This window comes from Mobula birostris, chromosome 16 (genome assembly GCF_030028105.1).
Source record: "Mobula birostris isolate sMobBir1 chromosome 16, sMobBir1.hap1, whole genome shotgun sequence".
Lineage (NCBI taxonomy): Eukaryota > Metazoa > Chordata > Chondrichthyes > Myliobatiformes > Myliobatidae > Mobula > Mobula birostris.
Genome location: NC_092385.1, coordinates 6,626,918 through 6,652,430, shown reverse-complemented (window position 1 = coordinate 6,652,430; position 25,513 = coordinate 6,626,918). Strand labels below are relative to the sequence as shown.

Here is a 25,513-nt window from a genome sequence, read left to right as displayed (position 1 = left end):
ACTCTCAGCCCCATTCTGCTGCCTTCTCTCTAACCTTTGATGCCCTGACTAATGAAGAATCTATCAACCCCTGCTTTAAATATACCCAATGACTTGGCCTCCACAGCCATCTGTGGCAATGAATTCCACAGACTCACTACCCCTCTGGTTAAAGAAATTCCTCATCAGCTCAGGTCTAAATGGATTCTATTCTGAGGCTGTGTCCTCTGGTCTTAGAATCCCCCACCACAGGAAACATCCTCTTCACATCCACTCTGTCGTGAGGCCTTTCAATATTGGATAGGTTTCAATGAGCTACCCCACTCCCCACCTTTCTTCTAAATCCAGTGGTTACAGGCTCAGAGTCATCAAATGCTTCTCTTATGTTAACCCTTTCATCCCTGGGATAATTTTCATGAACCTTTCCTGAAGTAGATTCTCTCCACACTGGCAGTCAGAACATCAACATGTACCCAGTGCCAGTGACCCTTCACCCAGTGGGCACTGTTTTATTGCGCTGTGCGCAACAGTAACACTGAGACGCAGGATGTTCTGAATGGAACTTCCAAGTGGTTGACCAGCTTTCTGGGTTGTTACCGAGAAGAAGTTGGTCACTGAGGTGCTCCCATCCTCACCCTCAAGTCTACACTCACCCCCCCCCCCAACCAGCATCAGCTGGCGGGCCTGAACAATGAAAGGCTGTGTTTATTTAAGCATCAAGTTGAGCAGCGGGGATGATGGCAGGCACAGAGAACCCAAGGGAGGGAGAGACAGAGAGGAGAGAGGGGGGGAGAGAGAGGGGGGGAGAGAGAGGGGGGGAGAGAGGGAGGGGGGAGAGAGGGAGGGGAGAGAGAGAGGGGGAGAGAGAGAGGGGGAGAGAGAGAGGGGGAGAGAGAGAGGGGGAGAGAGAGAGGGGGAGAGAGAGAGGGGGAGAGAGAGAGGGGGAGAGAGAGGGGGAGAGAGAGAGAGGGGGGAGAGAGAGAGGGGGGAGAGAGAGAGGGGGGAGAGAGAGAGGGGGGAGAGAGAGAGGGGGGAGAGAGAGAGGGGGGAGAGAGAGAGGGGGGAGAGAGAGAGGGGGGAGAGAGAGAGGGGGGAGAGAGGGGGGGAGAGAGGGGGAGAGAGAGGGGGAGAGAGAGGGGGAGAGAGAGGGGGAGAGAGAGACAGGGGAGAGAGAGAGGGGGAGAGAGAGGGGGGGGAGAGAGAGGGGGAGAGAGAGGGGAGGGAGTGACAGAACAGAGAGACAGACAGACAGACAGGCGCACAGACAGGGAGAGACTCCCCCTCCTCTAAGACCGCTACAATCTCTGTGGCCAAGCTTCTGTTCCCCTGCCCTCATCCCCACTGCAGTTCGATGACAGTTCCTCTCACAGCTCCCCACTGAGGCGCGTCACAACATGTCAGACACATCAGAGGTAACACACAAGTTCAGCTTGTTGCATGTGTAACCGTGTCAATTCAAACATGGAGTGTGGGAAGCAGGAAAGTTAAGGCTCAGCACAATGCTCTCCCACCACCCCCCCCTCCTCATGACTGAACACCCTGCTGGGGGGGTGGGGTTCATCATGGAGGACGGGGCACTTTGCAGCAAGAGGCAGGCCTCATCAGCAGGAGCAGAGAGTTATACTGGAGCCAGCGCTCTGGACACAAGCAAGCATCTGTCTCCAGCCTGCGCATAAACAAAGTGGCAGGCTATAATTTAGAGTAAAAAGCAGATTGCCTCTTCCTCAGGGTTGACTGGGCACACCCTGGACAGATGCAAAGCAGCTCCATTTTGCTGAGGAGGCGTGGGGAGAGGCAGTGGAGGGGAAAGGATTTGTGCAGTGATTGCGGGGCTGTGTTACGCAGCAATAAACACCCAACAGACACTCGCCTACCAGCCTCAGTGTGTAAATCCAACTGCGGAGTTCCTCCAGTTCCCTCCCATACTCCAAAGACACACGGCTAATGTTGGTGCGGTCTTGGCACGCTATGTCAGCATCCGAAGCACGGCGCTCAACACAATCCTCGAAGATTTAATTTAAGGCAAACACATTTCATTGCATGTTTCAATGTCAACATGATAAATAGAGCTAATCTTTAAAATCTTTATATGATTACAGTTACGCTAGTTGGTCCAAGAAGCAAATGGTTCAAGGCGGAAAAAGCTGTTTCCCAACCTGGCAGGGTGGGACTTTGGGTTCCAGTATTTCCTGCCCAGTGGCAGCCACGAGAAGATGGCACTGCCCGGATGGTGGGATTGTGGATGACAGATGTTATATAATAGGTGTTTCAGCACAATTTGTCCATGCCCGAGTGCCGAGCCCACACACTTACACTAATCCTACCCCAGTTTTCCGTGCTCCCCGCACAACCCTCGGACTGCGCTGGCCACTGACGCAAAAAAAACCGATACATTTTACTGTGACGTATGCGTGACAAGTGAAGCTCTTCTTTTACCTCTCAACGGGAAGGAGACGAGAGAGAGAGACTTGGCCGTCATCGACAGGAAGAGCATCACTCTGCAACACCTCCCCCAGGGTGCCCTGCGTTGAAGTCCGAAGGTGGAGACGTGATAGCTGCGAGGCTGAGATTCCAGAGCAAAGACTGGACACCCGGAAGTGACCCCTCCCCTGAGGCCGGCAGGCCTGTCTGTCCCAGAGTGGGTGCGGTTGTCTAGATTCACCCTTGCTATTGTTGCTGCCTGTGTGTTGTTCCACTAAGCATTCTTGGCCCCCAGCACATCCTTGGGTGTGCTGGTTGCTAATGCAAACAACGCACGTGTGACCAATAAATCTGAGTCAGGCCAGAACGTTAACGAGTTCATGTGTTGTCAGCTTGTGGTTTTTTGGGGGGTCCCATCTCTCCAGGCACTCAGAGCGGGAGGGTGGGGACTATTCTTACAGACACAGGTGACACCTGTCCGGGGTGCTGGGCTTAGCATACACACCCAACCATCGAGCAGCGGCCGTTCCTGTCAGTCAAAGCCAGTCCCCACCTCCCAACAGCCTCACCTGTGCCAGGCATCAGGCACCGTTAGATTACAGATTGCAGCACGACAGTACGCCACGAGAGACTCGCGCTAATTTCTACAGCTGTACCATGGACAGCACTCTAACTGGTTACTTCACCGTCGGGTATGGAGGATTGGGAAGAGCTGCAGAGGGTTGTAAACTCAGCCATCAAGAACCTACCAGCCTCTGCTTCAAATACACCCAATGACTTGACCTCCACGAACCTCAAAAGGCAATGCCTCAAGGCAGCAGCACGCATCATTAAGGGCCCCCAGCACCACGGCACCCTAGTGGTTAGCACGATGTTATTACAGTCTGGCATTATCCATAGGGAGGTTGCACGTTCTCGCAAGAGTGTGTGGGTTTCCTCCGGGTTCTCTGGTTTCCTCCCACAGTCCAATGACGTACTGGCTGGAAGGTTAATTGGTCACTGTAAATTGTCCTGTGATGAGGCTAGGGTTAAATAGGTGGCTCACTGGGCCAGAAGGGCCTACTCTTGCTCTTTCTCAGAATAATGAAAAAATAAACGTGCCCTCTTCTCGTTACCACCATCGGGGGGAGGTGAGTTCCCACACTCGTGTCAGGCAACAGCTTCTTCCTCTCCGCCAGATCTCTGAACGGTTCATAAACACTACCTCACTGGTTTTCGCTCTTTTCCATTTTTATGGATACATACTCTGATTGTAATTTATAGTAATACTTACGCATTGCATGGCTCTGTGGCAGCAGTGCAACAAATTTCATAACATATGTCAGCAATAATAAACCTGATTCTAATTCACTCGCTGGGGACCACCTTCAGGGTCAAGTTTAAATCATGGCTCCATGTCTGAGGGGGGTAAAATATCAGGTGCTTTACAGAAATAAAAGCAATGGATCTTTCCTTTGCCCTTATCCTCACTCCACCTCACTACAGCACACGACCCAGTAATTATGTCATTAATTTTAATTCCTCTTCGAGTACAAAACAGCTGCCACAATCCAGCCACTGAAAAGCAGAGGACAATGTTTCAGAACAAACCTTCCCCACAACGTCACAATGCCCCGATGCACTCGAGGCCAGTAACACTGTGCGGTCTTGCGTGCAGCCAGTAACATCACCGTCACCTTTAGGGAGGGATCCGCCCTCCGCGATTCTGTTTAGGTACAAGCACCTAGACTTCACGACATTTCAATAAAGACGTCAGTGAGACCACATTTGCGCGAGGAAGGATGTTATTAAACTCAAAGGGTTATATAAAAGATTCGAAAACACCTCAACCGTAAATGAGAACCCTCAAAAAGACGACATTGGTCATCAGCCAGGACCTGCCCCTCTTCTCATTGCTACCATCAGGGAGGTGATACAGCAGCCCGAAGGCACACACTCAAAGTTTCAGGAACAGTTTCCTGACCTCAGTACTTTTTCTTTCTCTTTTCGCACTACTTATTTAATCTTTTTTAATACATATACATTTCTTACTGTAATTTACAGTTTTACTTATTCACTGAGTTACAACACAGAACATGACCTTCTGGCCGTCAAGCTGTGCTGCCCAGCAATCCCCCAATTTAACTCTAGCCTAATCACTGGACAGCTTACAGTGGCCAATTAAACCTACCAACCGGCACGTCTTTGGACTATGGGACGAAACCAGAGCACCCGGAGGAAACCCACGCGGCCACGGGGAGAACGTATACACTCCTTACAGGCAGCGGCGGGAATTGAACCCGGGTCGCTGGTACTGTAAAGCATTGTGCTAACCACTGCACTACTGCACCACCACCACACTGCATAATTATGTATTTAAAATTTATATTCCTTATTGCAATTTCTAATATATTTTATATACTGCAATGTACTGCTGCCACAAAATAACGAACTTCACAAGACGCAAACATGAGGAAATCTGCAGATGCTGAAAATTCAAGCCACACACATCAAGGTTGCTGGTGAATGCAGCAGGCCAGGCAGCATCCCTAGAAAGAGGTACAGCCGACGTTTCGGGCCGAGACCCTTCGTCTTCACAAGATATGCCAGTGAAATTAAACTGGATTCTGATGACCAGGAGAGACCCCCACAGACTCCTGGAGCAAAATAGGTTGAGAGGTGACTACATAGAGGTTTATAAAATCATGAGGGGTGCTAAGGGGGATGGTCAGTTTTTTCCCCAGGGCAAAACAATCTAAAACTAGGAGGGGGGGTTAACGTGAGGGGTGGAAAGCAGACCCCAGGGAGCGGTACTGTAGCATAGCTGTTATCACCACACTTTACTATTGCCCAGTCGGAGTACAGCTCCCAACACCGTCCATATTCTTCCATGACCACGTGAGTTTCAAATTTCAAGGTAAATTTTATCATCATACGTACACGCCACCATATACAACCATGAGATTTGTTTTCCTGCGGACCTACTCAATAAATCCATAGATTAGTAACAGTAACAGAATCAATGAGAGACCAAAAGCAAACATGAGAAAATCTGCTGACGCTGGAAACCCGGAAGCAACACAAACAAAATGCTGGAGGAACTCACTCAGCAGGCCAGGCAGCATCTGTGGAAAAGACTAGAGTTATTATTTCCCCCGAGAGCCTTCAGCAGGATCTCCCGCACAGCAAGGGCACATGGGTTAGGGTTGGTAGATTGTGGGCACACTGTGCGGAGACATTTGTAGGCTGTCAGTACAATCCTTACTGATTGGATTTGACACAAAATGACACCTTTCACTGTACATTTTGATGTTCCAAAATGCAAAATGTTTGCAGCTGAAAATCTATACAAAGCATGCACTGTAAAATCAAACAAGAACTGCAGAAATCACTTCCTCCAACATTCCTTGTGTGAGGAGCCCTCTGCATAAAATTCTAAGTAAAGAAGAGCATAATATAAATAACTGTGCCTCCCATGACCCCAGAATGCAAGGATGTTGAAGGTCAAGCCTTTGAACTCTGCACAGGTGACAACAGAGCTGTTGAAAATATGGTACAGAAACAGGCTCTTCGAACTCTGCACAGGTGACAACATTGAAAATATGGTACAGAAACAGGCTCTTCAGTTCAGCTCATCTGCGCTGACCAAGATCTGATCCAATCTGCTAATAATCACTCTACTGGTCTCCTTCAGTACTGTTATACGCTCAGAGGTCACTTCACTTTATTCAGAATCTCCTGTTCCTAATAAAGTGGCCACTAAGCACGTTCATGGTCTTCTCCTGCTTTAGCCCATCCATCCATTCCAGGACAAGAGGGCACGACTTCAGGATTGAAGGACGTCCCTTTTAGAACTGAGATGCGGAAAAATTACTTTAGTCAGAGGATGGTAATTCTGTGGAATTTGTTGCCACCAGTGGCTGTGGAGGCCAAGTTATTGAGTGCATTTAAGGCAGAGATAGATAGGTTCTTGATTAGTCAGGGAATCAAAGGGTATGGGGTAAAAGCAGAGGAGTGGGAATGACTGGAAGAATTGGATCAGCCCATGATTGGTGGAGCAGACTCGATGGGCCAAATGGCCTACTTCTGCTCCTATACCTTCTGGTCCTATGGTCTGCAAGGTTCATCATGTTGTGCGTTCAGAGATGCTCTTCTGCACGCCACTGTTGCAGCACGTGGTTATTTGAGTTACTGTTGTCTTCCTATCAGCTTGAACCAGTCTGGCCATTCTCCTCTGACCTCTCTCATTAACAAAGCATTTTTGCCCACAGAACTGCCACTCGCTAGATGTTTCTTTTGTTTCTTGCCAATTCCCTGTAAACTCTAGTGATTGTTGTGCGTTAAAATCCCAGGAGATCAGCAGTTTCTGAGATACTCAAAACACCCCACCTGGTAACAATTAATCCACATTCAAAGTCGCTTAGATCACATTTCTTCCCCATTCTGATGTTTGTTCATGACAACATCTGAACCTCTTGACCATGTCCGCATGCTTTTATGCACTGAGTTGCTGCCAGGTGATTGGCTGGTTAGTTGGTTGCATTAATGAGCATGTGTACAGGTGTACCTAATAGAGTGGCCTCTGAGTGTAGGAAGCAAACACCTCGGAGGAGGGGTGAAGGCTCAAAGTTCAAAGCAAATTTTACTACAAAGGAACTGCCTCCTTCTATGTAATTATAAAATGAAAGCATTTATAAACCTGAACACAGAATAATTGGATTTATATTTACAGCTTTATATTACTGTAGAGAGCATTCTAACTGGCTGCATCACCACTTGGTACACGGGGGACACCACATACGATCAAAATAAGCTGCAGAGAGTTGTAAACGTAGTCAGCTCCATCATGGGGACTAGCCTCCATAGTATCCAGGACGTCTTTAAGGAGCAACGCCTCAGAAAGACGGTGTCCATCACTAAGGACCCCCATCACCCAGGACATGCCCTCTTCTCATTGCTACCATCAGGTAGGAGGTACAGAAGCCCGAAGACACACATTCAATGATTCAGGAACAGCTTCTTCCCCTCTGCCATCCGATTTCTGAATGGACATTGAACCCAAGAACACTACCTCACTACTTTTTTTAAATTCTGTTTTTACACTACTTAATTTAATGAATTAATATATACTTACTGTAATTCAATTTTTCTCTCTTTTATTATGTATTGCATTGTCCTGCCACAAAGTTAACAAATTTCATAACGTATGCTGGCGATATTAAACCTAATTCTGATTCTGAGCTCTGATAGCTCCCTGAATATATAATATATGACTTGTACAAAGGCAATATTGTGAGTAAAAAAATAACTAATGGGATTAGAAATAAATCAAGGGATCTCTCTTAATAAATTAGCAGATTGGTCCTTTATATCAGAATTTAATGACAACCAACTCATGAAATTTAAATGAGGGGTGGGTAGAGGGTGCAGGGTTCAAAGGCATGACCTTTGACATCCCTGCATTCCAGGGTCATAGAAAGGCACAGTTATTTATAATAACTCTTTTCTGTATTTAGGTCTTTGTCCATCGCGCCTCAGACAAAGAATGCTGGAGGAAGTGATTTACGATGGAAAAAGTACTGATTTGTTCCTTTACTGCACGTATTGCATAGATTTACAAAGACAAACGCAAGTAATCACAGAGGGGCTTCTCCCAATACTTGGACAATTTGCATTTATATCACACCCTTAATACAGTGCAGCGTCCCCAGAGTGATTCAGCAGAGTGTCATCAAACAGAAATTGGCGTTAATGAGGATACATTAGGCTAGCTTTTGAGAAGGGATTAAAATGGAGAGTTCTCGTCAAGTGGGGGGATAATAGTGCTGGAGGCAGAGTAGATCAGAAGGGTGGGAGAAGTCTCAAACTGTCCGGGCGATTCACTCCAGGCTTGGTCTGAGAGGAGGGATCATCCATTCTGTCATTATTCCACATAGTTCCATCAACCCGAGAGCGGTCCACAGCAGACTTTCGCTGATCAACCCCAGACACCTCTCAGTCTGGATCTGAGGAGAAATCAGTGAGGGGGTGGAAGGAGGGTTTCGGCGGCGGGGGGGGGGGGGGGGGGGGGGGGGAGCCTGCAACCGGAGTTTCAAGCAGTCTCCCCACCAATCGAGCAGAAGGCCTAAGCTTGGGACCATGAACCACCGGACTCAAGGATAGCTGAGCTGAACTGAAACATGCCTTTTGATTTTGTGTTTTATATCCCGTGTTCTCACTTGTCTTTGTTGCCATTTGCACAATATGCTTTTTTTTTTACGCGTTGGGGTGGGGTTTGATTTTTTTTTCTTTGAATGGATCCCATGCTTCAACTTTGTCGGAGGAGCAACACCTCAGATACCGTCTGGGAAATCCGATAGCACAAAGATCGATTTCTCTAACTTTATTTTAAACCCTTCCCCCCATTTCTCTTTTACCATACCTCATTCTGGTTCCCCTCTCACCCATTCTGTTATCCTCACATGCCCATCAGCTCTCTCTGGTTCTCCACCCCTCCCTCCCTAAGCCTCCTCCCCTTTCTTCTATGGTCCACTATCCCATCAGATTCCCCATCCTTCAGCTTTTTATTTCTTCCACCAATCACCTTCCAGCTTCTATTTTCATCCACTCCTCCCCCACCAACCTTCCCCCTCTCCTGATCTCACCTATCACATTGCACTCCTTCCTTCCACCCCCCCCACCTTTTTATTTTGGCTTTTCGCCCCTTCTTTTCCAGTCCTGAAGAAGGGTCTCAGCCCAAAACGTCGACTGTTTATTCCTCTCCATAGGTGCTGCCTGACCCGCTGAGTTCCTCCAGCATTTTGCCCCTCAACCATCATATTCTTGAACACTCACTTGCCAATCATGGAGATAGAAACACAGAAACATAGAAAATAGGTGCAGGAGTAGGCCATTCGGCCCTTCGAGCCTGCACCGCCATTCAGTATGATCATGGCTGATATCCAACTCAGAACCCTGTACCTGCCTTCTCTCCATACCCCCTGATCCCTTTAAGCCGCAAGGGCCATATCTAACTCCCTCTTAAATATAGCCAATGAACTGACCTCAACTGTTTCCTGTGGCAGAGAATTCCACAGATTCACCACTCTCTGTGTGAAGAAGTTTTTCCTCATCTCGGTCCTAAAAGGCTTCCCCTTTACCCTCAAACTGTGACCCCTCGTTCTGGACTTCCCCAACATCGGGAACAATCTTCCTGCATCTAGCCTGTCCAATCCCTTTAGAATTTTATACGTTTCAGTAAGATCCCCCCTCAATCTTCTAAATTCCAGAGAGTATAAGCTAGTTGATCCAGTCTTTCATCATATGAAAGTCCTGCCATAAGCAATGATCTCACGCTTCTTCTCATCATCTCATATTCTCATCATGTATTGCCATTTATTTATATTTGCACAGTTTGTTGTCTTTTGCACTCAATGATCCTGTTATGGTTTGTATTCAATAGATTTGCTGAGAATGCCCACAGGAAAATGAATCTCAGGGTTGTACGTAGTGACACACATGCACTCTGATAATAAAATGCACTTTGAGCTTTGTGTCGCTCGGGATTTAGCTAAGTATCTGAGGAGGGACTGAGCAGTCAACCCTGGACTCAGCCACAGATAACAGCAAGAATGTCCAACTCTCCCAGGAGCTTGCTGCATTCCCCGCATATTCAGAATGCCAAACAGACTAGCAGAGAATCCCAGCCGGATAGAGAGAATTTAGTCCTGTCTATGCAGATAAAATCCTATCCAGAATATGAAAAAGGTTCCAGGCAAAAGTGCAGGTCACACTAATCCAAGCCAACTCAAGGTTATCGAGGGCGATGGGGGCTGTGAGAAAAGTGATTAAAGGCAGAAAATCGAGCAGACTGATTTTGCCTCCACAGTAGTTACATTAACCTTCGGGCTCTGATAAAATTATTAAAAGGGCTTAATCACCCTGACAAAGAAACTCTTCCCCAGTTGAAGCTTTAAAAGTTTGGATACTGATTGATTCACCTGAAGGATTTGAGAGGTCAGCTTGGTAGATTTGCAGTTTTGGACACAGCTCAGCACATAAAGGATCAGAATCGGGTTTTATATCACTGGCATATGTCATGAAATTTGTCATCTTTGCGGCAGCAATATGCAATAATCGAAAAAACAATACAGCAGCCTGACCTTCCAGATGGTACCTAGCTTCCTCTCCAAGGAGTTCTTCTACACAGCCAACATAGTCAAGGACCCCCCCCCACCTCAGTCACCCCCCCCCACCTCTGTCACCCAGCTCATCAGACACAAGATACAAAAGCTTGCATCCACGAGGCTCAAGGACAACTTCTATCCAGTATTGTGAAAACTTTCATTACAACTGTGCATAGCATGGGTTTCCTCTGGGTGCTCCAGTTTCCTCCCACATTCCAAAGACGTACGGGGTACGGTTGGTGAGTTGTGGGCATGCTATGTTTGCACCAGAAGCCTGGCTGCCCCCAGCACAATCCTTGGACTGTGATGGCCGTTGATGCAAACCATGCATTTCAGTGCATGTTTTGTTGCACATGTGACAATTAAAGCTACAACTTATGTTTTTGTGCAAATGACAACAAACAAGACTTTGACCTAATCAACTAGTAATGAAGAACTGCTGTGTTAGTCTATATCCCAGCTTGATCAAGGCAACAAAGCCAAGAAATAATCACAGCTTGACCAGAAGATGCAGGAGCAGAATTAGGCCATTCGGCCCATTGAGTCTGCTCCACCATAAAATCATGGCTGATTTATTATCCCTCTCAACCCCATTCTCCTGCCTTCCCTCCCACACCCATAACCTTTGACACCCTTACTAATCACAAACCTATCAACCCCCGCTTTAAATATACCCAACAACTTGGCCTCCCCAGCCATGAATTCCACAGAATCACCACCCTCTGCTAAAGAAATTCCTCATCTCTGTTCTAAAGTGATTCTATTCTGAGGCTGTGCCCTCTGATTCTAGACTTGGCTACTATTGGAAACATCCTCCCCACATCCACTCTTCTCTAGGTCTTTCAATATTCAATAGGTTTCAATGAAATCCCACCCCACCATTCTTCTGATCTCCAGTGAGTACAGACCCAGAGCCATCAAATGCTCCACATATATTAAACCTTCCATTCCAGGGATCATTCTTGTGAACCACCACTGGACCCTCCCCAAGGCCAGCACATCTTTTCTTAGACAAGGAGCCCAGAATTGATTTAAGTCTGGCTGAACAGTGCCTCATAAAGCTTCAGCGTTACATCCTCAAAATGCTGGAGGAGGCTGCCTGGCCTGCTGAATTCCTCCAGCTTTTTGTGTGTGTGTGTTGCCTGGATTTCCAGCAACTGCAGATGTTCTCTTGTTTGTGAGCATTACATCCTTGCTTTTATATTCCAGTCCCTTCAAAATGAATGCTAATATTGCATTTGGCTTCTTTACTATTGACTAAACCTGACTGTTACAGAGCGGGACGAGGGGTGTGGAAGGGAAGCCCCCTCTTCAGGTTAGCAGTAGGAGACAATGGGTGATAAATATTCATGATAATACTAGGACACACTAGAAAAATCAGTGCTGGGACCCATTACAGAGCTATAATCTCATAAAGTGGGGTCAAAAGCACGTCAATGTACAAGAACAAAGCTGCGATTCATTTGCCATTGGAATCCCGCGATTAGATTGCTCTATTCTGCTGACAACAATCTAATATCACTTACAATATTCACAGGCTGGTTAATTTTTAATAAATAGCACTGAGGCAGCCCTGCAATCGATGTCGTGTGTACCTCCGTCCAAACAGCGAGATGCTGGGAGACAAGACTGAAGAGCAACTACCAGTTTGGCCGCCCCAGTGAGGTTCCGCACAGCGGCGAGATCAGCAAAGGTCAAATCTCAATGTCGGGCGGCCCAGCTGATCGCGGGAAAGCCACGGTTCGTTTGGACGTTGGCGAGGGTTGTTAACGGGGGGGGGGGGGGGGAGTGATTCCTCACCGTCTGATTCGGAGGCTCCAATGCACAGGACTGCACGAGGCTGCAGAGGGCAGAGAACTCGGCCAGCTCCCTCATGGACATCTGCAAAGGGTGACGTCTCAAGACCACAGCATCCATCACTGAGGACCCCCTGACACAGGACAACCGTGAGGGAGGAGGGACAGGAGCCTGAAGACACACACTCAATGGTTTAGGCCAATCACAACAAGAGAAAATCTGCAGATGCTGGAAATCCGAGTAACGCACGCAAACTGCTGGAGGAACTCAGCAGGCCAGGCAGCATCTATGGAGAAGAGCACAGTCGGTGTTTCGGGCCGGAGTCCTGATGAAGGGTCTCAGCCCGAAACGTTGACTGGACTCTCCTCCATAGATGCTGCCTAGCCTGCCAAGTTCCTCCAACGTTTTGTGTTGTTCAAGGACAGCTTCTAATCTGCTGAATGGACAATCAAAGCCCAGTCCTTCATGCTACTCAGTCTCCCCTCCATTGACTCTGTCCACACACCCACTGCCCATCTAACCAAAGATTCGTCCCACATGGGCATTCTCTTCCCCCACACCAGATCAAGCAGAAGGGGGTGGATCGACTGATCGACACTCTTTGAGAAAACAGATCAGTCAGGATGAGCTCTAACAGAACAGCAGGACTCTTGAAACCACAGATGAGAGCAGGGAAATGAACTCGGCATCTGTAGCTTCCACCGATATCATGACACTGAGTCCCTGCCTCTCTCTGTGATCTAGCAGTCTTGCAAGAAACTAATGGGCCACCATTGGGTCTGTTTGTGTACATCAGCCTCCTTAAGCTGCTCTTTTAAAACAAAATTATAGGTTAAAACCCATCTGAGGACACAACAGGCACTCAACTATACTTAGAACAAGTTAACACTATCACCAGGCTATATTTTATGCTGCCCCTGTCTCTTAGCATCGTGTATCAGACTGTGAGATAGACACCGATAGAAATAGACTCTCTATAGCACCTGTTGTGATGTCCCGTGAAGTACTTTTTAAAAAGGATAATCACTGCCGTCAGCGGAATTGGTGTATTATTATCACATGTATCGAGATCAGTGAGAAGCTTGCCTTACATACTGTTCATAGTGATCAAATCATTACACAGTGCATTGAGGTAGAACAACGGATAACAATAGCAATTTCTATTTATTTATTGACATACAGAGCAGAGTAGACCTTTCTGGCCCTTCGAGCAATGCCACCCAGTCATGCCCTGATTTAATCCTAACCTAATCACGGGAAAACTTACAATGACCAATTCACCTAACAACCGGGATGTTCAAAGTTCAAACTAAATTTTATTATCAGGGTACATACATGTCCCCACATACAACCCTGAGGTTCATTTTCCTGCAGGCATTCCCCACAAATCTGCAGAACAGTGATTATAACAGGATCAATGGAAGATCAACCAGAGTGCAGAAGACAACAAACCGCACAAATGAAACCATAAATAAATAGCAATAAATAACGAGAACATGAGATAATAAGATAAAGTCCTCAAAGTGAGATCATTGGTTGTGGGAACATCTCAACAGATAAGTGTAGTTATCCCTTTTTGTTCAAGGGCCTGGAGGAAACACCTCCTTTGGTAGCGACGCATCTCCACCCCGCCACCCTTTTATTGATATATGTATCGATAGAAAAGGTAAAGTTAGAAGGTAAAGGACTGATAGCTCACCCACAAGCTAAGGACAAGCTCACACAGCCAATCTACCTACCAATCTGCACGTCTTTAGGATGGAAATCAGAGTGCCCAGTGGAAACGCGCACAGAAAGAACATGCAAATTCCACACAGACAGCATCAGAGATCAGATCAAACCCTGATTCATTCACTCGGTTGACATTACTGTCCTCCTCCATGGGTGGAGGGCAACCATTTTGAACATAGCCATCCCCCTTGGTAAAGGGACTCCCACTGTGCAGTAAGTTGGGAAACCTCCTGAAAGGTCCAAGTATTTCCCAGTTAAAATTGTCCATGGCAGGATTGGTGAGGGAACTAGATAGATGACAGCATTGAAACTGGTGGAGCTGACTGGTTTAACAGTTTGCAAATCAAATATTATAAGCCACAATAAAAGTCACACCACAAAAAAGCAACTGGCTACAGGACACAAGATAAACATTAACTGCATCTATTGTTAAGGATTGCGTACGATAAATTACAACTTTATCTAAAGATTGCACAAGGTTACAACACGGTGGATATCAGACAGATAGCCCCACCATCAAGGACATTTTCGATAGGCAGTGCCTCAGGAAGACGGCATTCATCATTAGGGACCCTCACCATCCAGGATATGCCCTCTTCTCATTACCACCATCAGGGTGGAGGTACAGAAGCTTAATGACACAAACTCAATGTTTTAGGAACAGCTTCTTCCCTCCGCCACCAGATTTCTGAAAGATCCACGAACTCCAGCTCACCATCTTGCTTTCCCATTCGTTTATTTTCTTCATGTACAGGGATGCCAGTTAATTGGCCCATGGTTATTTGGGACAACTCCTAAAGAGCAAAACTAACCAGGAAAATAACCAGGATTCCCTTAATTTATTTTCTTATTGTAACTTCATTTTTTTGTGTTTATATTGCACTGTAATTGATTGCAACACACAAAATGCTGGAGGAATTCAGCAAGTCAGGAAGCATCTATGGAAATGAATAAACAAGCAACATTTGAAGCCGAGACCATTCTTCAGGACATTAAAAACCTGTGTGGCAGAGTTTTTAAAAGTGGAAAAGCCATTGTACTGGGACAGGTCCACTCTCTCAACCTCTGAAATCCGGCTTCAGTTGGTAGCGAGGTCATCACAACCGCATTGAACTGTCCTGCTGCCGCAAAATAACAAACTTCACGACATGTCACTGATAGTAAACCTGACTCTGATTCTAATGTGACTTGCATTAAGAAATGGAATTTATTATAGTCAGTTTGGAAATTCATCCCAGAGGAAGGTCCCTGGGTTTGAATGGTCTCCCTCTCCCTCGACACTGTCCCAGGAAGTTGCCAGAGTCCTGGCTCTGAAGGTAACAAAACGACACAGTGCTAGGTTAAACTAGAACTAAGTTGAACTGAATCGGCCTGGACTCCTTCGATTTTGTGTTTTACATTCTACATTTGCCGTTTGCATGATTTGTTTTTTTTGTGTGTGGAGGAGGCTGATGTTTGTCTTTGAATGGGTTGCACGCAGTTCTTTGTTTCATAGCTGTCTGTGGGGAGATGAATCTCAAGGTGGTACACTGGCAATAAATGTACTCTGAATCTTGAAATAGAATGATTTGAAAGTTTCACTGTCGTTGCAAGCATGGAGTGACAGGAACACCTTTGGAAAGGGTTAAAGGGAGAGCACTGAGAGGGAGGGAAAACAGAATTGCTTCTCCCAGGACAGAGGATACACACACACAATAAAGATCACATAAAGTTAAATGTTTCCTCCATTACAACAGTAACAATACTTCCACGGTATTTCATTGATTGTTGTAATTTTTTTAAATCTGAGAATGTTACCAGGTCTCAAGGGCCTGAGTTACAGTGACAGGTTGGGCAGACCGTGGCTTTGTTTAGTGGAATGCAGGTAACTGTGAAGTGACCTTTTATGAGGGAATAAAATCATGAAGGGGTGTGGATAGGTGAATGCACACAGTCTTTTGTTTTTGGCAGAGAAAGGAGATTCAAAAACTAGAGGACGTAGGTTGAATGTGGCTGAGGAAAAGTTTAAAAAGGGAGCCGAGGGGCAACTTTTTCCCCATGTGGTGGGTATTTGAAGCGAGCTGCCAGAGAAGGTAGTTGAGTCTGGTCCATTAAAGCCACATTTAAAGGACTATTGGTTTAGTACATGGATAGGAAAGGTTTAGAGCAGGGGCTCCCAACCTGGGCTCATGGACCCCTTGCTTAATGGTATTGGTCCATGACATAAAAAAGGTTGGGAAGCTGTGGTATAGAGGGTATGGGCAGAGGGGATGACCTTAGCTCGGCACCTTGATCAGCAAGGATGAGTTGGGGCAAAGGGCCTGTTTCCATGCCACGATGCCCCTTCACAGCACCAGCAATCTGGGTTCAACTTCTGCTGCTAAGGAGTTTGTAAGTTCTCTCCATGATGGCAAGGGTTTCCTCCCTCAGCCCAAGGTCGTACAGTTTACTAGGTCACATTGGCGGGAGGAGAAGATGGCAGCGTGACGCAGCGCGCGTGGCCTCTCCAGTGAAATGATATCATATTTGTTAAATAGGGGCCGTGCACAATCCTGATTTGATGGAGACAGACGTGAGAAGCACAGAGGAACATCTGGAGAAACTTCTAAAATGCCCAGTTCGCTGCCGCTGCTACTGTGCAATCGAGAATCTCCAGAGGGAAGGCCCCAAATCCTCGGCTTTGCCTGCTGCTGGCAGCCAGGGTTGGGGTCGAAGTGCTCGGCAGAGATGGTGCTCGGTGTTTGGTGTCGGAGAGCTGGTCGGAGGCTCGAAGTTTTTGGACGACTCAGGGTCGGACTGTGGTCGGGTGCTTCCAGGATGCTGCATCGGCAAGTTTGCAGCACTGGAAGCTCATAGCAGGGAGAGTTTTCTTCCTTCTCCTGTCTGCGTGAGATGTTGTGACTTTCAAGAGACTTTGAACTTTTCTTTACCGTGCCCATGGCCTGTTCTTCATCAAGTTACGGTATTGCTTGCACTGTTGTAGCTATATGTTATAATTATGTGGTTTTTGTCAGTTTTTCAGTGTTGGTCTGTCTTGTGTTTCTGTGATATCACACCAGGGGAACATTGTATCATTTCCTAATGTATGCATTACTAAATGACAATAAAAGAGGACTGCGTGTCCTCATTATCTAACCTAATAATCTAATTGGACAGCATGAGCTCGTTGGGCTGAAGGGCCTGTTACTGTGCTGTATCTCCAAATGAATAATTAACAAAGGTGGAATATTTCAGACCTTCCAAGACCTTCCCATGCTTGGCAAGGATCACATTCAATTACTGGTTATAATGAAGAACTCGGGAGCCAGACAGCTTGGACAACAGCGTGCGGCGGTGGAACGAATGACACAGGTGCGAACCTGCAACCACTTATCGTATCAGTTCCTTCCTGCTCCCAAACACACAACGCAGGGCTCTACAAGGCTTGAAGGTGACACCGAACGGTATGTGGAGATTAAACAGATTCTGCCTCACGCCCTAGGACAATTCACAGCCTCGCCACGTTAGGAGGAAGATCAAAGCATGACCTCGGACACACTCCAGGATTGAAACATTTGGCAGTGGTGTTGACAGCCTCTAAAGACCATCTCTCAGTCTCCAACCTCCCCCGTCTGAACTGGGGACGTGGCCTAGCAGCCAAGGCTGGGTGACACAGACCAAGAATTGGCCCATGGGGGGAGAACTTGTATGGCCTCCTAGCTCAGCACCTTTAACCCCAGGTCACACTGAGGTGGATTCCGGTCCCTCAGCGGACCCTCAAACACTAATACCTTACCTGACACTCCAATGGAGTGTTATCACAGCACAAGCCCAGAATGTCTGTATCAACCACAAGGCCAAATTAAACTCAACCGCTTCTTCCTACACATGATCCATATCCATCCGTTCCTTGCGCATTCGTGTGGCTACCAAACAGCCTCTTAAATGCCACTATCCTCTCTGCTTCCACAACCATGACAACCCCCAACACTGTGTTCCAGGCACCCTGCACCATGAGTTTGGCCCAGTACATCACGGGTAAAGCCCTCCCACCCGCTCAGCACAGCTACATGAAACACCGTCATAGGAAAGAAGCTTCCAGAGATCCTCAACACCCGGGTCATGCTCTCTTCTCGCTGCTGCCATCAGGTAGAAGGTACAGGAGACTCAGGACTCACACTACCAAGTTCAAGAACAGTTACTGCCCCTCAATCATCAGGCTCTTGAACAAAAGAGGATGACTACATTCACTTGCCCATCCATTGAGAATTTCCCACAACCAATGATCTCACTTTAAGGACTCAACCTCATAGACTCTATTTATTGCTATTTATTTATATTTGTATTTGCACAGTTTGTTCTCTTCTGCACTCTGGTGATCTTTCATTGATCCTGCTATAGTTACTATTCTATAGATTTGCCAAGTCTGCCTGCAGGAAAATGAATCTCAGGGTTGTATATGGTGATATATATGTACTTTGGTAATAAATTTACTTTGATACTTTGAAAAAACATAATTTGGACATTCCCTTCAAACCTACCGCCCTCTCCTTAATAAGACTATAAGGTATAGGAGCAGAATTAGGCCATTTGGCCCATCGAGTCTGTTCTATCATTCCATCATGGCTGATCCATCTTCCCTCTCAGGCCCAATCTCCTGCCTCCTCCCCGTACTCCATGTTGCTCTGACAAATCAAGAATCTATCATCCTCTGCCTTAAATATATGCCATGCAATAACTTGGCCTCCACAGCCACCCTACAACAACGAACTCCAGAAAATCACCACTCTCCGGCTAAAAAAATTTCTCTTCTCCATCCTAAGAGGACACCCCTCTGTTCTGAGGCTGTGTCCTCTGGTCTTAGAGCGCCAAACCCCACCCCAACCACAGGAAACATCCTCTCCACATCCACTCTATGGAGGCCTTTCAACATTTGATTGGTTTCAATGAGATCAGCCTTCATTCCTCTGAACTCCAGTGAGTACAGACCCAGGGCCATCAAACGCTCTTCACATGATAAGCCTTTTAATTCCGTAATAATTTTTGTCAGCCTCCTTTGAGCTCTCGCCAATGTTAGCACATCAACTACTTGACACTTCTACCCCAGGATTTAGAGTTTCCATTTAAATTGGCGTCATGCCCAGAAAAAGCATGGTGGGCAGAAGGGCCTGTCCTTATCTTCCATCATTTATACAGTATTTGGCAGCTTTCAAAGGCTTTGTTGTAACACGGGGGGGGGGGGAAATGGGAGGAAGGGGGCACGTTTTGGCGTTGTTTTGCCAAGCATCGTGGAAATGCTCTGTTTTCACCGGAGACGCTCAGGGGCTGCCCATGGGTTGTGTGGCCTGTTACTGTAAGCTTCAATGTACGTGATAAATACTGAATCTGAACCTGAACCACAGCAATCAAAAGCCGGATGGAGCAACGAGACACTGACAAAATAAAACCGCTTGTTGAAAGACGAGTATTAAATCAGAGCGTGTCCTTCTGCAAAACCGCACCATCCCGCACTCCCCCTGGTTTTCTTCTTCTATCCACTGGAGGGGAACGTCGTTTCACGAGAAAAGCTCAGGGAGATTGTGTGGTGGAATCTCTGGTGTTGGAGTCAAGCCCGTGACCTTCCAGAGAAGTGAGAATACTCCTGACTCTGTCACGGCTGACAGGAGCGAGATAAATGGCCAGTTAACCCATATCTGCTGCTGGTGTCGGCCCAGTGTTGTCATGGATACGGAGAGAATAACGCAACTTCTGATCATCCCAGGGAATCTGAAACAACTTCAACAGCCACTTGGTATCTCGGCAGAAAATCTCACTGGCCACCCACACAAATATGCACCCACTCAGTACATTCTGCTAACACAGACAGGCTTTCCTCACACCACGTTGCAAACAGGACCCCGCACACAAACAGGCCCTTCGGCCCATCGAGTCCATGCTGACCCGCTGGTCTGCCGAGTCCGATTGACCCGCACCTGGACCAAAGCCCTCCATACCCCTTCCAACCGTGTACCTATGCAAACATCTCTCATACGTTGAAATCGACCACTTCTACTGGCACCACCCTCTGAGTGAAGGAAATCCCCCTCAGGGTCCCGTTAAATGTTTCACCTTTCACCCTTAACCTATGACCTCTAGATCTAGTTCCCCATAACCTCAGTGGAAAAAGCCTGCTTGCATTTACCCTATATATACCCCTCAACTTTGTACACCACTTTCAAAGTTATCCTACTGAATTGAAATAAAAGACATTTATTTCAAGAAAAATAACTCAGCACTGTCTCAGGTTTAACATCCGAGCAGAACAAAGTTGTCTCTAGGCACGAGAACATTTTTGTCTGCTGTCTACCCAGCGAGATACTGCTAGCACCCAGAAGCAGACAGTAATGCTGTGTATTCTTTGGAAACCACAAAGACACAAAGATCTTAGAACATAGAAGTTAAGTCAAATTTATTTATAAAGCACACTTAAAAGCAACCCATGTTGACCAAAGTGCTGTACAAACCATAACAGGTAGCTAAAATCACAAATACAAGAAGCACAGATATAAACAACAAGGCGCACAGTTTATAGGTATAAAATAAACAACGCATGAGCCTAAGCACAAGCCAAAAATCAGCCACATCAGGAAGATTCAAACGCTAGTGAAAAAAGGTAAGTTTTGAGCCTGGACTTAAAAGAGTCGATGGAGGGGGCAGATCTGATAGGGAGGGGAATGCTGTTCCACAGTCTGGGGGCTACAACAGCAAAGGCGCGGTCACCCCTGAACTTAAGTTTAGATCGCGGGACAGCCAGGAGCCCCAAGTCAGCCGACCTGAGGGACCTGGAAGTAGAATAAGGGGTTAGAAGGTCTGTGATATAGGAGGGGGGGCAGCCCATTTAGGGCTTTATAAACAAACAGGAGAACCTTAAAATCAATTCTAAACCGTACTGGTAGCCAGTGGAGGGAGGCCAGGATAGAAGTAATATGGTCCCTCTTTCGGGCACCTGTCAGGCGCCTAGAGTACACTACAGTACACTACAGGACACTAGAGTACACTACAGATCCTTTGGCCCACAACGTTGTGCTGTCGTTTTAGCCTATCCGAAGATCAATCTAACCCAGGGGTTCCCAACCTGGGATCTGCGGACCCCTCCATTAATGGTAGGGGGTTCATGGCTTAAAGGTTCAGATTCTCTGATCCTACCCTTCCCTCCGACAAAGTCCTCTGCTTTTCTATCATCCATGTGCCTACTTAGGCACCGTCCCTCACCATGTAAAACCATGTCCACCATTTTGAGCACATCTACACAGAGCACCGTTGCTAGGGTTGCCAACTTTCTCACTCCTAAATAAGGGACAAGAGTAGCAGTCAAATACGGGACACTTGTGTTTACCCCGAGAAAGACTACCATGACCACGAAGTCTTGCGCGGGCACCTGTGTGTGCAGGCGTGACGTGCACATACGTGATGTGCACATGTGTGTACGCGCCGATATTTTTCTACAAATCGGTTTTGGCTTAATCTTCCCGATTCCGTCTGAGTGAAACTACACTGTACATACATTATTTCTACTTTATATAAGCTGTATATTTATCATATCATTCCTGCTTTAGGTTAGTGTTATTTTAGGTTTTATATGTTATTTGGTATGACTTGGTAGGTTATTTTTTTGGGTCTGGGAACACTCAGAAGTTTTTCCCACGTAAGTTAATGGTAATTGCTTCTGCGCTTTACGCCATTTCAGCTTACGAACGGTTTCATAGGAACGCTGTACCTTAGCGGGGGAAATACAGGACAAGGGTGGTCCCGTATGGGACAAACCAATTTAGCCCAATATACGGATGTCCTGGCTAATACGGGACAGTTGGCAACCCTAGCTGTTGCAGGAGGAAGGCATCCATCATCAGGGACCCTCACCATCCAGGTCATGTTCTTTTCTTACTGCTGCCATCAGGAAGGAAATATAGAAGCCTCAGGACCCACATCACCAGGTTCAGGAATAGTGATTACCCCTCAACCATGTGATAAACCAATGCCCACATTGAAAAGCCACCTGTCAGTAGCTCAGAGTACAGAAGCCGGCCTGGACTTCCCTGCCTATGAAACAGCAGCTGTGAGACCCTCTGTATCTCATTGTCCTTGATACTTACTGCTTATTTATTTGTTTGTTTGTTTATTTCATTTCTGCCCTGGGAAAAAGTCTCTGGCTGTCCACTCGATCTATTTTTAAAAGAAGATACCAGAGGGAGTGAGCAGCAGATGGGACATGTCTGGGCAAATCCCAAAATGGGAGGGACAGAGGGAGAGAGGAGGTGACAGACACTGAGATGGGGTGGAGGTGAAGATGTAAAGGGAGGGGAGGGGAGGGAGGGAGACACGACAGAGAGATTTAACAATTTGTGGGGCCCCCAGGCAGAGACGTGGAGTTGGTGTGAATCTTCACACTTGTACCCCTTCTGTACAACCGTGAAGACTTGTATAACTCCACATCTCTCCCTGGGAGGCCCACAAACTGATAAAACTATCTGCCGATTAAAACATCCCCCGAAACAGTCAAATATTTTTACTCAAACTTCTGCAAAGTTGCTCAGGCATAAACTGATTCCCCAAATTTTTAAGAACTCTACAACTAAACACAGCATTGAAGGAGAGAAGCCAGCAGCTGCAGGACACGCTCAGCAGACAGGCTGCATCTGTGCAGAGAGAGAAACAGAGATATTGTTGTTTTTTGGAACGTCTCTGGGCTCCCCTACCCACACGCCCCTCACCCCTGTTGAGTGAGTGTGTCTGTGTCTCCGTCCCGCTGCCTGGCCAGCGAAACCCAGGGAAACAAATCACGGGGCACCAAACATGGTAGTCCAGATCGGCAGGAAACTAGTTCACCCTGGAAGGGAAGGACCCTGCTGCTCCCACCCAGACCGGTCTGTAAGTGCACATCAACACCGTGGTGTGAGTCCCAAACCGAATAAACTCAGACATCACCAGTAATAAACCAACATCCACAGGGTGCACAAGAGGGCCAGGACTCTGCCTATCAAATAGCAGCTCTGAGACCTTCTGTACCACCCCACACAAAAGACAAACTGAAAAAAAGCTTCCACTCAGGTCTTATGAAACAGCCATTTAGAATTAGAATCAGGTTTATTGTCACTGACATACCAACTATCTGTAATCAGTCATCGCCTTTTCAATGCAGGTAGATCCCGTCTTTCAGCATCCCTTCCAGTAATGCTGCCAGGCTCACCGGCGTGGAGTGCCCTGGCTTGCTCATGCAGAGGCACACCCTCCAGTCTTCCAGTACTTCAACAGTGGCCGATGATGATAATACGAATATATCATTTCGTCCCTGACCTCCCACAATATCCCACAATGCACCTTGATTTATCCATATTTATGCACTTTAAGCACCTCCTCTTGAAATTAAAAATCAGATTAATTATCACTGACATACTTGAATGTCGTGAAATTTGTCGTTTTGCGGCAGCAGTACGTAAAACACTATAAAGCTATAAATATTGTATAAAAATATGTTATAAGTAAATACACACACATACATATATATAAGATTAATTAAACAAGTAGTGCGAAAAGAGAGCAAAAGTAATGAGACAGAGTTCATGGGTTCAATGTTTGTTCAGAAACCTGATAGCAGAGGGGAAGGAGCCGTTCCTAAAATGTGGAATGTGGGATTTCAGGCTCCTGTACCAAATGGTAGTCGTAAAAAGAGGGCAGGTTCTGGGTGGCAAGTGTCGTCAATACTAGAGGGAAAATTCCCCCCTAAAAGGCAGCATCGATCATTAAGGACATTTGGGGGTACAGTGCCATTCCTCTGTGGTTTCCCAGAGCCTTTCAAACCTCTCTGCATCGATTCAGGCAGCTCGGAACAAAAGTGAAAATAAGGCAATTTCCTGAGAAAGATCATTCCTCGTAATAGCTTCCTTCCTTTCTTGGTGAACTCGGCAGACTCCCAATAAAGCTTCCCACCGGAAAGCAACTGTGTTCTAATTCTCCACGCCTATGGAACTGGAGAGTATACACAGTTGGGCCAGTACAAAGAGGATATGCCCGCTCAGTTGGAGGCTAACGGGCGTTTGCGTTGATCCGTGCATACCAAAGGGACCAGCCTCACTTCGCGCCATGTAATCTCACCATCTCTAAAAGATAAATCTGAACAATTGTACAAGGAATGGTGTGCGGGGCAGAGTACAACAGAATCTGTAAACATGTTTATTGAATTGGTTTATCAGGGTTGGAAACAAAACAAAGACAACTCTTCACTGAGATGTGAGACAAGGCACTGCCTGCCCTCTGTCGAGGGGGAGGAGGGAGGTAAATTAGTTCAGTGTCAGCAAAAAACTTCGTGTTACATGTCACCCTGTCATCATTACATTATAGTGAGTCAAGGTAGGACAAATGGAAACAATTACAGAATGCAGAATAAAGTGTACCAGCTACAGAGAGAGTGCTGTGTGGGCAGACAAGATGCACAAGGGTGACTCAGTAGATTGTGAGGTCAAGAATCCTTCGTTTTGTACTAGGGAACCACTCAACAGCGGGACAGATACAGTATATACAGAAAGGTGTCGGAAAAAGACCAGCAGTATCATGAAGGATACCTGATTAACTCACGCTGATTTGAGAGTATTTCTATGTTACGTTGACTGTCTATTTATTATAAATTACTGTCATAGAGAGTCATAGAGCACGACAGCATAGAAACAGGCCCTTTGGCCCACCTAGTCCATGCTGAACTAATATTCCTCATCGTCCCATCAACCTGCACCCAGAACAGTGCCGTCCATTCCCCTCCCATCCATGTATTCATCCAAACTTCTCCTTGACGTTGAAATCAAACCCACATCCACCACATCTGTCAGCAGCTTGTTCCACACTCACACCACCCTCAGAGTGAAAACGTTCCCGCTCATGTTCCCCTTAAACATTTCACCTTTCACTCTTAACCTGTGACCTCTGGTTCTGGCCTCACTCAACCCCAGTGGAAGTAGCTTGCTTGCATGTACCCTATCTATACCCCTCATAATTTGGTAAACCTGATCCCCTCATTCCCCGAAGCTCCAGACCTACACCAGTAATCTGTGATCTTTGCTCCACAAACCCTGATGTCAGTCAGTAAATACACCCCTCTAATCCTGAACCAGGTCTCCACCATTTCAAAGGTTGACAGACACTTCCCCAGTGAACCCCGCTAACATTAAGTCCCCGGGATTCTGTCCTCGTCTTCTCCCTGACAACCCATTTTACCCAGCCCCATGGACCACCTCAGGCAAAGAGGCCTATTCTTCTCTGCAACAAAGCACACCAACTGTGAGTAATATTGGACAGAGCAGAAATTTCACACAGACAGGAGAGAAGGAATAACTGAACACTCATCGGCAGCCCGTTACAATGCACATCCAACAGCTGAATTGGTCTATGAGAAGTTCGACATCACAGAGGGACTGAGAGACCCGATGGTCACAAGATCTAATACTGTGATTGCA

At 46.6% G+C, this 25,513-nt stretch overlaps 1 protein-coding gene across 7 annotated transcripts in view; it reads right to left on the bottom strand.

The window, feature by feature from the left end:
* The window catches only part of LOC140210964 (plexin-A1-like), a 464,700-nt gene that overhangs the window by 415,500 nt on the left and 23,687 nt on the right, over window positions 1-25,513 (bottom strand). Inside the window, exon 1 of one of the 7 annotated variants that reach the window (XM_072280261.1) lies at window positions 23,172-23,246. The exons of the other annotated variants lie outside the window; for them this stretch is intronic. The gene's annotated coding sequence lies outside the window, so the exon portion shown is untranslated. Of the gene's footprint in view, window positions 1-23,171; window positions 23,247-25,513 lie in introns of those variants that run through there. 7 annotated transcript variants of the gene reach the window in all.